This window comes from Manihot esculenta, chromosome 11, assembly GCF_001659605.2.
Source record: "Manihot esculenta cultivar AM560-2 chromosome 11, M.esculenta_v8, whole genome shotgun sequence".
In the NCBI taxonomy this organism is placed as follows: domain Eukaryota; kingdom Viridiplantae; phylum Streptophyta; class Magnoliopsida; order Malpighiales; family Euphorbiaceae; genus Manihot; species Manihot esculenta.
The window spans coordinates 24,676,394-24,695,347 of NC_035171.2; the positions used below are offsets into that span (position 1 = coordinate 24,676,394).

The 18,954-nt window shown below is 36.6% G+C and overlaps 1 non-coding gene across 1 annotated transcript; it reads right to left on the reverse strand.

Annotated features, from left to right (window-relative positions):
* Positions 1-7,664: 7,664 nt before the first annotated feature.
* On the reverse strand, positions 7,665-7,771 carry LOC122725219. Its single transcript, XR_006352689.1, has one exon. It is a non-coding gene; the product is annotated as a small nucleolar RNA R71 (small nucleolar RNA).
* Positions 7,772-18,954: the final 11,183 nt, after the last annotated feature.

The window sequence follows — 18,954 nt, forward strand, 5'->3', positions numbered from 1 at the left end:
TTTTAGAATTTTTGTAGGTTTATCATATTTGTATTTTTTTTTTTTTGGAATGGGATCGGGGAGTAGAATATGAGACTTTTCAGATTTATTCATATGCACTTATTACTTGACTAAATCTGTGCGTCCATAAATTTACCATATTTTATGAGCAAAATACAACAGAAAATATAAATTTTACAAAAAATATAATAAATACTTTATGGCTAAAATATCAAATTTCCTTTTTAAACTGCATGATACAGGTAAGAATAACAAATTTCATTTTATTTAATCAATAATTTAAGAGTAATTTTAAATAAAAAATAAAATTTTATTTTTTTAATTAAATTTTATAATTTAAAAGTAAATTTTATTTTAAAATAATTTATAAAAATATAAAAATATTTTAATAAATTTGGAGTGCTTCTCCTTCTCATCATACATTTAGCGAAAGTGGTGTTATTAATATTTGTTTGATTATTATTGTCTATCTTCAACACTTATCAACCACAATATATTCTCATTATCTTTAATTGAGTTGAAGGCATATATTCCTATCAATACCACAAATCACGATTTGACACTTCACCATCCTTTGCCTGTTTGTTCAAATGTTCCTCCACTATTAGTTTTTCTTTATCATCATACATTATAATGATGTGATACAATATTAATTTTAATTAAATAAAAATTTATTTTTAATATAATTTTTCATTAATTATTTATTTTTTGAATAAAAATTTAAATAATCTCTTAATATTTAATAAAATTTAACTGTTTTCATTATATATTAAAGATGGTATAATTGAAAAATTAATAAAAAAATTATTAATTTAATTAAAATAACTATTATTTAGTGAAAAATAAAATGGATAAAAAGAAAATATTTTATAAATAAATAATATGAGCTTTTTTAATAGATTTTATAAGAATTTATTTATAATTAAAAATTTTTATTGAACTAAAATTTTATTTAATAAAGTAACATGATATTAAAAATTATTTATTTTAATTAAAATAAATTATATATGTTCATTTAAATACTGAATGAATTTATCAAATTAAAATATATAAACGATTCTATTTTCACCTATATTGTTTTACAAACACACTCATATTCTCTTTCTAAGTATAAAAAATTTTAAGATTATCTCTTCTATAAAACTTTCATCAAATTAAAAAGAGTTAGGAGAGAAATTAGGTTATTCAAGTTTCATGCTCTTTCCTATTAAATTAAAATGAATCAAGTTAATTTTACATGGTACTTTTTTTCAATATGTGAGATTTAATTTGTCAAAATTCATTATTGAAGTGTTAGATGAAAATCATATTTATAATTCACATTATGCTTATACTTATCATTATTAAAAATATTTTGATGTGGTATTATATTTCTAAGTTTTGAACAAATTAATTTTTTTATATTTATGATAAACATAATATTAATATTATTCTTGATGATTGATCTTAATAGATGTTTGATTTTAAAAGTTTATATTTAAAAATTATTGATTAAATATTAAATTATTTTTTTTAAAAAATTTAAATTAACCGCTAAACAAGATTAAAACTATAAATGATGTGTTCTAATTGAATTTATAGTAGAGTAAACCGCAGTTTAATCTCTCTAATTTAATGAAATATCTACTTTAATTTTTATATTTTTAAAAATTTATAATTTAATTCTTGACAAATGAAAAATGTTAGAATTAGAGTTAACTTACCATTAATTTTTATGAAAATGATCAAAATAACAAAATCTATTTGTCCTCCTTTCTACCAAAATTTTCTAATTCGGATCTAAAGCACTGCCCTCGAATGATTGGAAAAAATCCTAGTTAACTAGAGGGACAGGCTTCTGAAACTTGATCCTTCTTTTGAAGAGTGCATCAAGTCGTCCTTCAATTTCCTTCATCTTGGGTTGAAGATTGAAATGGTGAAGCCACTGGAATGGTGAAAAGAGGCTACGAATTTTGGAGCTTGAAAGACTGTTGATGAATTCATTGAGAACATCGTCCTTCATAGGCAGCATCTTTGACTTGAGTGAGCCAGTGTCGAAGGGCTGCATCATCCTCCGATCTATTTTCTGCATTGGGAACTAAAGTTGGATTTCTGCTAAAGTCAAATGCAAATTTTTAATGAGCGAGTTGTTGTCAATAAGAAAAATTAGCCAGTTAGAGAGCATCCACAAGAGAGGAGAGGCCACCATGTACGCCATGGGAAATTTTGTTGAATTGTTTTCTCTCTACAGGCTCAAGAATTTCTAAGGGTATTTGGATTATTTTCATAAAAATTAACGGTAAATTAACTCTAATTCTGACGATAAGGATTAAATTATAATTTTTTAATTGTCAAAAAATTAAATTATAAATTTTTAAAAATATAGAAATTAAAGTAAACATTTTATTAAATCAGACAAACTAAACTGTAATTTACCCTAATAATAATAATAATAATAATAATTTTGAAGTTTAATTGAATGACCAAGATAAGAACACAATTTTCATCAAACAAGTAAATTTTAAAAATTTATGGAGAGCAAATAAAATTGGCTTAATTACATGGAATAAAAGTTTTAGTTTCAAGAATTTTAACACAATAATAGTTGAAAAGGACTATTGTTTGGAAATTTGATTGGGAAACAAACAAATAAATAAAAATAATTTTCTTATTAAAGAAATTAAATTGTATTTATTATCTAATTTAATTAAGAACAATAATTAAATTTTATTATTAAGGAGATATGATTTAATTATTAAATTGAGATTGAATTTTATTAATTTTATTCATGACTTATGGTTATATTTATATAGTTTATTAATTACCAAACTAGAATAATGTTTACATGCATAAATTATAAATGATTAATGAAATGTCTATGAACAAAATAAATACATTATTACACTTGCTACTTATGAAATCTTAAGAGATTTACCTAAAAGTGAATCCCCTATTTCGTAAATAGTAGTATTATAGATACAGTAATATTTTATCAAATATATTTTAGATGTTCGAATACAGTATATTTTAATGCAAGTTAATTATTTATATATTCAAAATTAAAAATATTAAATTTATAGTAATATATTATAGTATCTATCCAAATGAGATTTATAATAAACTTTAATAGTTTAAATAATCTGAATCCTTTTAATTATTTTCATTCACAAACTTCGTTTATTACTATGTTTAATAGTTTAAACTTCTTTTACTATAATTTCCGTTTAGGTATTTTGGATCTTAACTTAGCATTATTGGTAGACAAACTCTACTGCTATTACACATACAAGCAATGAGGATCAGAAATTTTATTACAAATAATCGGAACAAATCAAACATATTAATCCTTATATTTTTCTTACTATTACTTACAACATTTAGATTTACTCCACAAATTGGTAGTGCTAAGGACTACCTTATGTTTATGGAAGATAGATACTGTTCTATAGTTAAGTCACTCGCTAGTACTCTAATGGCACTACTCATGCCCATAAAATTTAATGGATCGAGAAGTGCGTAAGAACATATTATTGAAATGAGCAATATCGGAATAAGACTAAAAACTTTAGGAATAATAGTGGATGATTCCTTCTTAGTGCAGTTCATTCCAAACTCACTCCTTAAAAATGGGCATTTTGAATTAATTACAACACTATTAAGGATAAGTGAAATATTAATGAGTTGATCAGTAAGCTAGTTTAGGAGAAAACAAGATTGAAAAGTAAAGGGATTTATTCTATCAACATTATAGGGAAAAATTTGGTAAAGGAAAAGTAAAAGCCAATAAGTTTAAGAAGAAGAAAATATCTTTTAATGATCCTCAAGTGGTGGATAAGTGTCGCTTATGTAAGAAAGTATGAAATCATCATAAAGATTGCTAGAAAAGTAAAGTTTGATTCAAAAAGTAAGGTAATATTTATGCGTATGTCTATTTCAAATCAAACTTAATTGAAGTTTCTAATAATACTTAGTGGTTTGATTCTAGTGGTATTACTCACATATCTAATATGATATAGGGATTTCTTACGATTCAAACCATAAACTACTAAGACTTTCTATTTATAGAATTATATGAAGGTCCCAGTTGAAGGAGCAAGGACTTATCATTTGTTCTTGGATAATAGTTACCATTTAGATGTGGAACAACTCTCCATGTATCTTTAATTTATAGGAATGTTATCTTAATTTCAAAACTTGATGCATTAACTTGGGATTTATATTATACTTGGGATTTATATTAAGTTTGGATATAGATGTTTTAATTTATATAATTGACAATTTTGTTATTTATTATGGAGTTCTCTCTTTACATAAACTGAAACTTGATAACAATTTTGCTAAATGCTTGCGTGTAGTAATATAAGAATTATGTGTAGTAAATTGAACGAGAATTATGCTTCCTTGTGGCGCAAGTGTTTGGATCACATATCCAAAGAATGACCAGTAAGATTAGTAAAGAATAAAATTCTACTAAATCTTAGATTTTATTGATCTTGATGTACGTGTAGATTACATTAAGGAAAAGTAAACCAAACACAGTATAAAAAGAGGCATAAAGAATAGTCAGCTTCTTGAAATAAATACATTGATATCTATAGGGCTCTTGATGTTTCATTTTTAGGTGGACCACAGTATTTTATCAGCTTTATTAATGATTTTTCATGTTATGGACATATTTAATTGTTTAATGAAAATTCTCAATCAGTAGATGCACTTGAAGTGTATATAAATGAGGTTGAAAGGCAAGATGAAAAGGTGAAAGTGGTAAAGATTAAATAAATATGGTAAATTGATGTGGTGAAATTTTATACAATTATTATTACATTTTTGAAATCACATCCACCTATTTTAATTGATTCTCTTAACTTTACTAAATTTTTATGTTTAATTATAGAATTAGAAGTCACAATAGGGTATAAATACACCATAATTAAGAGACAAAATGACTCTTTATCTACTTTTGAACACCGATACATGGTGAAAATCACAAGAAACTCAAGGAAGAAGAATTGGAAGATCTAGAAAGAGAAATACAAACATCTATAGTTTTTCTTTCTTCTCTTATTCTTTTAATTCATTGTTTATAATTATTTTAGGATGTGATCGCACATAATTTCAACACATTTTTCATACTGTTCTTAGCATTGATTTGAGTATTTTTCTAACTAATTTTATATTTTTGGTTATATTTCGCAGAAAAGCAAAGAGAAGCAGATTTGATAAAATGTTGTTAAAAAGCTCTGAAATTAACTTGATCAGTGATTTGGGCAAACCCAGTGGATGATCATACTTCACATAAGGCAAGAATTGCCTAGTCCCTCAAGCTAAGTTAACCATATTCAGATGGTGGATTTGACCAATGATTTGCTCAAATCGCTAGGCAAAGCAACAGTCTGCACAAAACCTGACAGTGAGCGAAAAAAATTAAATTTGAAAATAAGAAGACCAGGTCTCCTTATTAAAAGTCATGGGACCCACTTGATTTTTTCTCCTTCATGCAGCACCATATCCTCCTCAAATCAAGGAGTTCTCCCCTTAGAAGAAATATATTAAAGGCAAAGCAAAGAAAAATTCTTATTCTCAAAAGGACTTTACTAGGGAGTAAGCACCTATAAAAGCCCATCTTTATGGATAGCCGCATATCACCCATTCGTCCTTCATCTTCAATTCTCTTTTCTCTTTTGTATTTTCTTTCAAAGTCATGAGTGGCACTCTTTATTTCTGGTTGAAGTTAGGGTGAAATTTCAGTTTATACATGAATTCTGAGATCTAAACACAATTTTTTATCTTTTATTCCTTCAATATTTAAGCAAATTCATTTCTTAATATTATTATTCCTTTATTATTTGATTAATAGGGTCCATTATTCACAATTTTAAAGTAATATACTGTTAATTTAAATGTCTAAAGTCCATACTTGCTTAGGTTATTCAACAACAAGTAACAATTAGTGTAACCCACTAAGAAATTGCATGATTTAACTTGAACTCACCACGCGGTTTGATTTATTGGATATAATTAGTTATCAAACATAATTTAACCACATTTTTTCTATCTTTATTACTGTTTAATTACACATTTTTTCAGCTTAATTTATATTTTTGTAATATTTTTGTAGAAAAAGGAGAAAATGAAAAGTTGGAGAAAAAGTGCAGAAAAAGCTGGAAAATTGATTGGGTCAGAGTGATTTGACCAAATCACCCACAGGAAACCAAAGCAGAAGGCTAAAGGCAGAAACCTGGAAGTGATTCACAGAAACGATTTGGGCAAGTGATTTGCCCAAATCACCCGCCCAAATCACACTGACACCAGAGAAACTAGAAGCGCGGGAAAGAAAAGTAGAAAATCAAAATTCAAAGTGGAGAAGTCCAATCCTACTTCAAACACTACAAAGTCAATTCCAAGAGCCACGAGAAGGACTTTTCACTCAAAGAATTCCATGTCTTTTCACTCAAAGAATTTCATTCACAATTAAATACAAAATCAAAAGAGGAATCAAAGACTACAAAAGACCAAGTCAAGGTTAGGATTTCCAAACCTTAATTGGATTAGGATTCTCCATCTATAAAAGGGACAGCATCAAAACCAGCAAGGATCAACTCCACCATCGGAACCACTGCAGAATTATAGCAGCAAGCCTGCGGCAGCCTCCCCATCTTCCTTTCTTCTATTTTTTTTTGTGATTTTGTCCACCATGAGTGGCTAAATCCCTTCTTTTCTAATTGAAGTTGGGAAATTTTAGATTTTTGATGAATTGGGAGATTTAACACTCCATTATTAAACTCTTATTTATTTTCAATATTTATGCAACTTGATCTTTCTATTATTATTACTTTGCTTATTGTTTATTTTCCTAGTCATTATTTGAAAATTCATGATGTCAATTCCCTGTGAATTCGATCCTATTCTCCCTATATGCAATTTGTATTTATTGATTTTTAATAGGTTATTTTTTATAGTTTCGACACTCATTAAAAATTGGTGCCATTGTCGGGGAATTGATATAAACTAACTTATTGACCAAGTTGGGACATAAAAAAAAAATTTACTTTACGATTCAGAAATTGAACGTATTGCCAAAAACTTGAGAAGACAAACAAATTTGAGGAACCAAGCCTCAAAACCATCTTCATCCACAACCAATGAGGAGACAATAATAGCCTTGGATCCAGCTGCACAACTAACTGTAGAGGTGACAGACCCTGCCGTAGCAAATACACTAGTTGTTGCACCAAAAGTACCCCACCGAATATCAGCAGTGGGTAGAGCAGAACTAGTAGTGGTTGAATTGAAGTTGAACACATTGAAGTAAGAGCTCTAATAGCACAAGAGAGAAATCTTGTGAATTAGCAACCCCTGTGGGTGATCAAGCACCATTGTGCATTACTTTCCCACCTTTGACGGTGCCTTTTGAGCTGAAAACCGGATTTATTCACCTACTTCTAAAATTCAGAAGTCTAGAAAGTGAGGATCCACACAAACACCTCAAAGAATTTTATATTGTTTTCTCAACCATGAGGCCCCAAGGTATAACCAAAGAACATGTTAAACTAAGAGCTTTTCCCTTCTCCCTTGATGACTCAGCCAAAGACCGGTTATTCTACTTACCACCCGGATCCATTGCCTCATAGGATGGGATGGTGAGAGCCTTCTTAAGTAAATACTTTCCAACCTCAAAAGCCATTGGCATCAGGAGAGAGATCAATGGCATCAAGCAAAAGGATTCTGAAGAGCTATATGAATCCTGGGAAAGATTCAACCGGTTGTGCAAAAGCTGCCCTCAACATGACATCTCTGAATCCCTTATTGAATACTTCTATGGAGTTTTGTTACCTTCTAAAAGGAGACCGATTGATGTAGCGTGTAGAGGATCGATTGAGAACAAGACACCTCAGGCCATAAAAGACCTAATATCCAACATGGCCGCAGCCTCAAAACAATATGGAGATCAAAAGGAACTGCCTAGGAGAGTCAATGAGGTAAGTACATATTCTTTGGTCTCACAGATTGATGATTTAATATCTGCTATATGGAGTTTGGTTGTAGGTCAAGCTCAGCATGCTCAACAAGCCTAGCAAGTAAGACCCTGTGGGATCTGTGCCACGATGGGACATCCAACTGACATGTGTCCTTCTCTTTAAGAAGATGAGCAGCAAGTCAATGCCATAGGGAGATTTAATAGCCAGAGAAAATATGATCCATACTCTAACACCTACAACCCAAGCTAGAGAGAGTACCCGAATTTTAGCTATGCAAGGGCAAATCAATTTCAAAACTATCAGCAAAGGAATTATGCCCAAACAACCCCTTAAAAATTAGGTGCACCTCTAGAAGAGATCTTGAAATCACTAACAAACACAATTCAGAACCTAGAACAACAAATCAGTCAAGTTGCCACATCCATAAGTAAGCTAGAATCGCAAGGAAAATTACCTTCACAAATGGAGATTAATCCAAAATAAAATGTCAGTACTATAACCTTGAAAAGTGGGAAGGAACTACAAAGTGACAAGCTGGAACAGCGATTTGCCGAAACCCCTGAGAAAACCATCGAGAAAGAGCTGTAGAGTGAAGTCCTTGAGTCGCGATTTGCCCAAACCTCTGGGCAAACCGCTGAGAAGCAGGTTGGGGAGGCTATACCAAAACAACAGAGAGCATAAAAAGGAAGACTTCCAGACCAATTCAAAGTTCTACCACCATTTTCAGAAAGGCTAGCAAGATCCAAAAAGGAAAAGGAAGAGAAATAAATATTGAAACCTTTTGCAAGATGGAGATAAACATACCTTTACTAGATGCCATCAAGCAAATACCTCGCTATGCAAAGTTCTTGAAGGAACTATGCACAAATCGCAGGAAACATGCTGAATGTGAAAAAGTGAGTGCAAGAGAGAGTGTCTTGGCTATTATCCAAAGAAAACTTCCCGCCAAGTGCAAAGACCAAAGAATGTTTGTTATTTCATGCAAGACAGGTAACATTGGCATAAAGAAGGCCATATGCGACCTTGAAGCATCGATCAATGTTTTTCCCCTCTCCATTTATGATTCTTTGAATGCAGGAACACTGAAAAAGCACTAGTATCGTCATTCAGTTAGCCGACAGGTCCATTGTCTATCCAAAAGGCATCCTCAAAGACGTTTTAGTGCAGGTTGATTAGCTGGTTTTTTCAGCTAATTTTTATGGGATTGACATGGAGGAAGACAGAAGCAATGCAACATCAGACATTTTGCTTGGGAGACCCTTTCTGAGCACTGCTAGGACAAAGATAGATGTGCATGATGGCACGCTAACCATGAAATTTGAAAGCAAAGTAATCAAGTTTAATGTTTATGATGCAATGAAACACCCTAATGATATATCACCCGTGTATGGATTAGATATTATTGATTGCTTTAAACAAAAAGTCTTTGAATTAAATCAAGATGACAAGCTCAACATCGTTCTATGCAGGAACATCAATTCGGAGAGTGAAAAAGGCGGGAGAAGCATGGAAGAAGCAAAAATATAGGAGATTGTGTGCAACCTGGAGCATACAAAAGACAACATCTATACTGGTTTGCCTAGTGATTTACCCAAATCAAACACCAAACCACCACCATCAGTCCAGAAAGCTCTGGAGCTTGAATTGAAGCCTCTAAAATATGTCTATTTGGGGACTGATAGGATACTGTCTATCATAATGTCAAACAAGCTAAGCCACCACGAGGAAGAGAGCCTCATACAAGTGTTGAAGAAACACAAAAAAGCTATAGGGTGGACCATAGCAAACATAAAGGGAATATCCCTATCAACTTGCATGCACAAAATTCTTATGGAAGAAGAATGCAAACCCGTTGGTGATGCCCAAAGAAAGTTAAACCCACCAATGATGGAAGTTGTCAAGAAACAGATAATCAAGCTTCTAGACGTCGGGGTCATCTATCCAATCTCTGACAAATAGTGGGTAACCCTCTCTATGTAGTCGCAAAGAAGACCAAAATCACCATTGTAAAAAATACTGAAGGAGAGCTTATGCCCACTCGGTTACAAAATGGGTGGAGAGTATGCATGGACTACAGAAAACTGAATGTAGCAACCAAGAAAGATCACTTCCCTTTGCCCTTCATTAACCAAATGTTTGAAAGACTTGCGGACAAATCACACTACTATTGATTGGATGGGTATTCAGGGTTTTACCAAATCTCCGTTGCTCTAGAAGACTAGAAAAAAACCACATTCACTTGCCCTTTAGTACTTTCACATTTAGAAGAATGTTTTTCGGCTTATGTAATGCTCTAGCCACCTTTCAATGATGCATGATGAGCACATTTTCTGACTATGTGGAGAACATCATTGAAGTTTTTATGGACGATTTCACGGTGTACGGTAACTCTTTTGATGAATGTCTTGCTAAACTTGAGAAGATTCTTAAAAGGTGACTAGAATCAAATTTGGTTCTAAACTATGAAAAATGTCACTTTATGGTTAACAAAGGTCTGATTTTAGAACACATTATTTCTACCAAAGGAATAGAAGTGGACAAAGCTAAAGTTGATACAATAAAAAATTTTCCCTATCCCACAAATATATAGGAAATTCATCCTTTCCTTGGCCATACAGGATTCTATAGAAGATTCATCAAAGATTTCTCCAAGATTACACAATCATTATGTAGACTGCTTCAGCAGGAAGTGAATTTTGATTTGATGAAGAGTGCAAGACAACTTTTGATTTGATCAAAGAGATGCTCGTAACAGCCCCCATCATCCAAGCTTCTAATTGGGATTTTCCCTTTGAGATTATGTGTGAAGCCAGCAACTACACTATGAGGGCAATATTGGGGCAATGGGTTGGCAATATTCCTCATGTTATTCATTATGCCTCCCGTACCCTCGATATTGCACAATGCAACTATTCCACAACTGAAAAAGAGCTCTTGGCTGTAGTATTTTCTTTGAAAAAGTTTCATCCTTACCTTCTTAGCACAAAAGTAATTATCTAATCTAATCATACAACATATACTTGATAGAAAAAGGAGACAAAACCGAGACTCATCTGTTGGATACTAATCTTACAAGAATTTAATTTGGAAATCCAAGACAAGAAAGGGAAAGAAATCTTGTAGCTGACCACCTAAGTTGCCTTCCCATAGAACCGGAGGCATGCCCAATCAATAAAGACTTTCCCGATGAGCAACTGCTTACTATCCAACCAACCTCTCCCTGGTATGCTAATATAGTCAACTACCTGGCTACTGGCAATTTGCCCATAAATTTGCCCAGACACGAGAAAAATAAAGTAAAGAACGATTTCAAATACTACGTCTAGGATGAGCCATACCTATGGAAGCATTACTCTAACAAGTGATCAGAAGATGCATCCCGGAATAAGAGATAGCTTCAATCTTAGCATTTTGTAATTCACATGCTTGTGGAGGACTCTTTGGTCCATGTAAGACAGCTTAGAAAATCCTTGAGTGTGGTTTGTTTTGGCCTAACATATTCCGTGATGCTCATCTTTTTTCCAGTTTATGCACCAAGTACCAGCAATCTAGAAATTTTAGTAGAACCCATTATGGTATGTGAAATCTTTGACATATGGGGGATAGATTTCATGGGACCATTTCCACCATCTTTTGGATACACTTACATAATACTTGTTGTAGAATATGTGTCCAAATGGATAGAAGCTAAGGCAACCAGCACAGATGATGACAAGATAGTGGTGGAGTTTGTCAAGACTTCCATTTTTTCCAAATGTGGCATACCTAAAGCAATTATTAGTGACCGAGGAACACACTTCTGCAACAAGTTGGTGGACACCCTTTTCAAGAAATACCATGTCGTTCACAGGACATCCACTGCATACCGCTCTCAAACAAACAGGCAAGCTGAAGTACCAAAAAGAGAAATCAAAGCTATTATGGAAAAACAGTTTGCTCAAACAGAAAAGACTGGAGTATATGCCTTGACGATGCTTTAGGAGCCTATCGGACTACATACAAGACACCCACAGGGATGTCCCTGTACCAGTTAGTTTTTAGGAAAGCATGTCACCAACCTGTTGAGCTAGAACACAAAACCTACTGAGCTGTTAAAAACTGCAATCTTAGCATTGATGAGGTAGGTTCATATAAGAGGTTGCAACTTTAAGAGTTGGAAGAGTTAAGGCGTGATGCATATGATACTTCCTGGAATTATAAGGCTAGAACTAAAACTTTATATGACAACCTTAATTCCAGGAAGCAGTTCAATGTTGGCGACAAGGTTTTACTTTTTGCTTCACGTTTAAAACTATTTCCAGGAAAACTGAGATCCCATTGGACAGGACCCTTCGTTGTTGAACACATTTTTCCCCATGGTGCTGTGGAAATTCGAAGTTTAGATAGAAGAAAATTTTTTTAAGTCAACGAACACCGCTTGAAGCCATATTACAAAGGGTTTGTAGTTTAAGTTGTTGAGGACATCCTCCTAGGTGACCCACCTCCCTCAGTTTGATCAAATCAGGAATGTCCAACTCGTGACTTTAAACCATGGAGCTTATTGGGAGGCAACCCAGTGAGGATTATTTGCCCAAATCACAGCTCAAATCACAAAACCGAAATGATGTGAGACTATTCTTAATTATCTTGGGCAAACCTCTCACCCCTATCACTTTTTTTTGTTTTGTTTTATTTATTTTTTCACTTACTTTCATTTTCACTTCTGCTCTGTTGCCTCTATGTGAAGTTCCCTTTTAGGCAAACACTTCCTAAAAGAATATGGTGCGATGCAAGATAGTGGCCACTACTGGACTTGGCCTTTGGCACCGCCTAGGCCTCCCTAAATCGGTGCAAGAACCCACTGGCATTGGCAATGAGCCAATCATCAACCCACCACCCATTGCAGACATCCCCACCGAAACTGAGTCATCAGCTGCACCACCCCTGCACACCACATCGCCGCAACTGCCTGTCACCAGCACCTATTGACACCGGGCACGAGCACCGCCTACAGTACCGCATGCTGCACCACAGGCCAATAGCATAGAGACATGCGAGGAAACACCGTCACCATCGCCTTCTTTTTCAACCCTTCGCGGACATAAGCATTCTGCTCCAATGCCATCATTGTAATACCCGGCTAGATTCTGGCATCGAAATCCCTACCTTCCTACGGAATCTCCGTTGGAATCTAGAATTCTGAAGATGTCAAAGGTTTCTAGAGGGGTAAAATGTATTTTCTAAAAGGTTTTTACTGATTTCATGGTTTTAAATGGAAAGGAAATGAGTTTTGAAAACAAAAGACCAAGGAGGCATTTGCCAGGTTCGGCCGCCGAAAGTGAAGTTCAGCCGCCGAACATGGAAAGGCTTCGGGAGCGCCTTTGGCCTCCGAAAGTCTTGTTAGAACGAGCCAAGGTTCGGCTGCCGAAAGTCAAGTTCGGCCGCCGAACATGCATGAGTTTAGGGGGCACGTTAGGCTGCCGAAGGTCTTTGACCAGGCCACCTATAAAGAGCCCTCCGATCGGAAATGGGTGAGTTTTCTCCCCATTCTCGAGCTCAGGTGAGTTCTTGTGCTCCTTTGGTCGTTTCCATGTTTTTCTTCACTCATCCCTCAAGTTTTCATGAGATCTACCCTTGTTTTGAAGAGTTTTCAAGCTTAGATCAAGTTTTGGGAACTTGGAGACCCAAGGAGTTAGTTTCTCCACACCTCCGAGTTAGAGCTCGCACAAACCCTCGATCTCCAAGAGGTAAGTGTAGATCTTTGCTTTCCTAGTGTTTTAATGAAGTTTTAAGAGGTTTTAATGGTTGAGTATGGGTAGATGTGCATGTTTAGGTTTTTGTGGGTTTTATGCCCAATGTATGCTTATGCCTGTTTAAGTATGTTTATATGATGTTATGTTGAAGGTTTAAGTTAGTTTATGCATGTGGGAGTGAGTATACATGATGGGGAGAGAGTATGTGAGGATTTTGGTTGTTTTCGGTTTATGTTACCCTTTATGTAAATGTGTGTTTTTGTATGATAAATGTAATGTTGTTGGGGTTTAGGATAGTTTGAGACCCCTATGTGCTTGGTTGCATGTTGTAGAATAGTTAATGCATGTTTTTGAGAGGTTGGGTGCTGTTTTGGGGTGTTTGGAAGGTTTGGGAGGCTTGAATGCATGAGAAGCTGAGTTCTCCCTTTCTGGGAAGAACTCAGGTTCGGCCGCCGAAAGTAGCTTCGGCCGCCGAACCTGCCTATGGATGCATGGTTTGGCCGCCTAACCTTTCCCCCGAAAGTTGAGTTTTGGCTTGAAAGCAGACTTTCGGCCGCCGAAGGAAGGATTCGGCCGCCGAAAGTGCCTGACTTTCATCTCTGGAGTGGGACTTTCGGCCGCCGAAGGTGCCGCCGAAAGAGCCCGAGTTTCGTCTCTAGAGGGAGGGTTCGGCCGCCGAAGGTGCCGCTGAAAGTGCCCTGTCCAGCCTTTTCATGGTTGTTTTCTATGCATGCTTTGGTGATGTTTTAGGGGGTTTTTGGGTAGTTGTTTATGAGTTGTTAGAGTGTGTTTGGCACCTCATTCGAGTCCACCTGTGTAGGATCGGACCCGAGGGATCGAGAAGGCCATCAGTGTTAGCAGTTGCAGAGTCAGTCGCTGTCTGCCAGAGGTGAGTAGAACTAAACTAAATCTTTTATTTTCAAGAAATCAAATGCCTAAAGCATGTCCATGCATCATGATTATATGTAATAGGTTGATTGCACTAGTTCCACGAATATGACGCATTGCATAATTTATTGTTGATGTGGATGGACCAAGGCGACCCCAATAGCCCATGTTCTGTATGAAAGACCTGGGTAAGTCCCTTCGTGGGCCAGGCACTATGTTATGTATGAAAGACCTGGGTAAGTCCCTTCATAGGCCAGGCACTATGCAGAGGGAGTTTTGGTGGTCATGTCCAATCCGTGATGTGAATTGTTTGTGCTGTGACACATTTCATGAAAGCATGTAATTAATGAACTGTTTTGCTGTTTCTACTCACTGGGCTTTTTAGCTCACCCCTCTCCCCTAACCCCAGTTTTGCAGGTCAGAGGTAGTCCAGGAAGGCGTCAAGGGTAATATCATGCTTTTGTAATGGTAATAGATTAGCATTTTAGTGTGGACATGTAATGTAAATTGATATAATGTATTGTAAGATAAGCTGATGTAATGTAACGTAAAGTAGAGTTATGTTTATGTATTAGTACGGTGCTTGGCCTTAAGACTTGGTTAGTCCCCGTTTAATACATGATGTATGTAATGTGTTTGATGTTGAGTTGTGCTTGAACTAATCTTGTGGCATGTGTTGTTTACCACGCTAGAGTTTGATGAGGACCCTAGTGGAGGTCCTATGTTTGTGGTTTGATGCATGCACAGGTTAGGTTCTAGTTCTTTGGATGTGTCTCCGGCTTGATGTATGTTATGTAGACCCAGCTAGAGTTTTGATGAGGGCTCTAGTAGGGGGGTCCTTTTATGTTTTCAGTTATGTCGCATACAGGTCAGGTTCGGTTTGTACATCAGATGTTTGAGTTTTTATGATAAAGTTTTGATCATGTATGGGATTTGACCAGGTGATAGGAGGTATGTTTGGCTTGCTACGGGTCCCGGCGGCCTTAATCCGATCTGGATCCTAGCGCCGGTGGCGGTTCGGGCCGTTACGGTAGGGTATCGGTTTCCGGGTCGTTACAGAGTGGTATCAAAGCTTTGGGCCTCAAGAGTAGGGTGTGTTGCACATCGGAAAGAGGTTGGCTTAGAGGTCATAGAAGGGCAAGCACAATAGGAAAAATCATGTCCACTAGGATAGGATGTAGAGTCCTGTCTTGTATAATGATGTGGAATGCCATGAGTTATGCATGTGCATTAATGTTATGTATGATATGCTATGTATGCTATGTGTGTTGCAGGTTCATGTGTTTCCACATGAATCGTAAGATGCTAATGATTGTTTGTATGCTTGTGTGTTGTCCTTCAGAGGAGCCAGAATGCGAGGTGCTCGTCGATCTGTGGAATCGACTGGAGTTCCATCTGAGAGGGAAGGTATGGACACCTTTCCCCCTGCTCTGCCGAGAGCGCAGCCGTGGGGAGTCAGCAGATGGGGAACATCAAGGGACCCGGGAAGGTCTTTTGATGTAAACAGGGAAGGCATGGTTCCAAGAAGGATGTCAGCTAGTATGAGGGAAGTAGAGATGGATGTGCAGAGAAGAGATGTCAGTATGGGAGATTTTCAGGAGGATGCTCAGACTCAGGATTCCAGAATCTCAGGTTCAGGAGGGATTGATCCCTCCACTCTGAGTACAGCCTCCACGAAAAGCAAGAAGTGGGGCAGAACCCTGAGGGGGAAGAAGAAGAAGTTGTGGAGTCGGTTGAAGTCTAGTCTGGGATTAGGTGGTGGTTAGAGCTCTTGTAACGACCCGGAAATCCGGACCGTTACCGGCGCTAGGATCCAGATCGGCATAAGGCCGCCGGGACCCGTAGCAAGCCTACTATGCATCCTGTACAGCTGGTATAATCCCAAACATGATCCAACATAAGTATAAACTTTAAAACATAAAACTGTAAACTTTTTCTTTAACCCGTTTGACCTGTGTATGCACTATGACTGAACTCATAGAACCCCTAGGGTCAGCATACCCTATGTCAAACTCGGTCCATCACATGAAACAACATAAAATAAAGCTCATGTACAAAGGGATTATCCAACTCGGGCCAAGCACAATACTATAACTCTGAACATATAACATAAGGTCATATTACAATACAACTCTTTTACAACAATACATAATCTTATATTACATCATGTCCACAACTATTCTATTACATAAGCATGACCATGGACGTATCCAGCTGATCTCTTGACTATCTCTGAACCTGCAAACCTGGGGATAGGGGGAAGGGGTGAGCTAAAAAGCCCAGTGAGCAGAAACTAAAAACATTTGCTTTAATTCCACACTTTTTAGGTATATTATTATTCATTTTATTTATCAAATCATTTAACTTTTTCTTATTCATGCTTTCATGAAATGCAACACATCACAGCTAATCACATAAAGGATGAATTTGTCACCACTAGCCCTCTACATATCATAACATGTCCAACTACACCAGGGGCGATTAGGCCTCACCTAGTGCTCGCTTACATAACTCATATCATAACATGTCCAACTACACCAGGGGCGATTAGGCCTCACCTAGTGCTCGCTTGCATAAACATAGTACCAGGGGCGACCTGGTCTTTCTATCTCATATCATACCATGGCATATCATATCATATTATCTCATCTCATACTGAGGGCTAAGGATCATCCAAAATCCATCCACATCAACAACATATTATGCAATGCATCATATTCGTGGGTTCTAATGCAAAACAACCTAATACATATCATGGCATTTTATGATGCATGGATCATGCTCTAAAACATTTAATTTATTTACTTTAAATTAAGAGAGTTGTGTTCCACTCACCTGTGACTAGCTCAGGGCCGACTCTGAAACGGCTGACACTACTAAACACTTCGGTTCCTCGGGTCCGATCCTACACAGGTGGACTCCAGTGAGGTGCCAAACATACTCTAAACAACTCATAAAAGACTACCCAAATACCCTCTAAAACATCATAGAAGCATGCATAGAAAACACCCAAGAAAAGGCTGGGCAGGGCACTTTCGGCGGCACTTTCGGCGGCCGAAAGTCCCAGACAGAGACGAAAGTCAGGCAGGTTCGGCGGCACCTTCGGCGGCCGAACTCTCTCTCCAGAGACGAAAGTCAGGCACTTTCGGCGGCCGAACATTACCTTCGGCGGCCGAAAGTCTGCTTTCAAGCCAAAACTCAACTTTCGGGGGCAAGGTTAGGCGGCCAAACCATGCATCCTTAGGCAGGTTCGGCGGCCGAAACCACCTTCGGCGGCCGAACCTGAGTTCATCCAGAACTCAACCTTTGTGCATTTCAAGCCTCCCATACCTTCCAAACACCCCAAAACAAGCATCCAACTTCTCAAACACATGCATACATCCTTAACCATGCACAAGGGAGCTCAAACAAGCTTAAACTCCCAAAAACAACATCTAAAGCATACATAGATAGTTTATGGCCCACATAGGCCAAAACTATCAAAACAACCCAAACCTCACATACTCTCTCCCAATCATGCATACTCTCTCCCATAAGCTCAAGGGGCTTGAAAACTAACTTAAACCCCAACACAAACATCACATGAACATACATTATCATACATTGGGCATAAAACCCACATAAACCCTAACATGCATATCTACCCATCAAAACCATCTTAAAACTTCATGAAACGTAAAGAAAAACATAGATCCACACTTACCTCTTGAAGATCGAGGGTTGGTGCGACCCAAAGCTTGAGATGTGGAGAACCCAAACTCTTAAAGTCTCCAAGCTCTCCAAACCTTGATCCAAGCTTTAAAACTCTTCAAAACAACCATATAGCTTATAAAACGTGAAGGATTTGAAGAAAAAGCAAGAAAACGACTAGAGGAGGACATGAACACACCTGAGCTCGAGAATGGGGAGAAATCTCGCCCATTTCCGGTCTGAGGGCTTTTATAGGTGGCCAGCCAAACCTCCTTCGGCGGCCTAACGTGCATGCAAAACACCCCCATGTTCGGCGGCCGAACTTGAGGTTCGGCGGCCGAACCTGGTTTGTTCAATCAAGACTTTCGGAGGCCAAAAGCGCTCCCAAAACCAACTCATGTTCGGCGGCCGAACTCCACTTTCGGCGGCCGAACCTGGCAAAACCTCCTTGGTCTTTTCTTTTCAAAACTCAAATCTTTTTCATTTAAAACCATGAAATCAGTAAAAATCATTTTAGAAAACACATTTTACCCCTCTAGAAGACTCTGGCATCATCAAAATTCCATATTCCAACGGAGATTCCGCCGGAAGGTAGGGATTCCGATGCCGGAATCTAGCCGGGTATTACATTCTTCCCCCCTTAAGAACATTCGTCCCCGAATGTTCCTCAGCTAGGACATGCATAA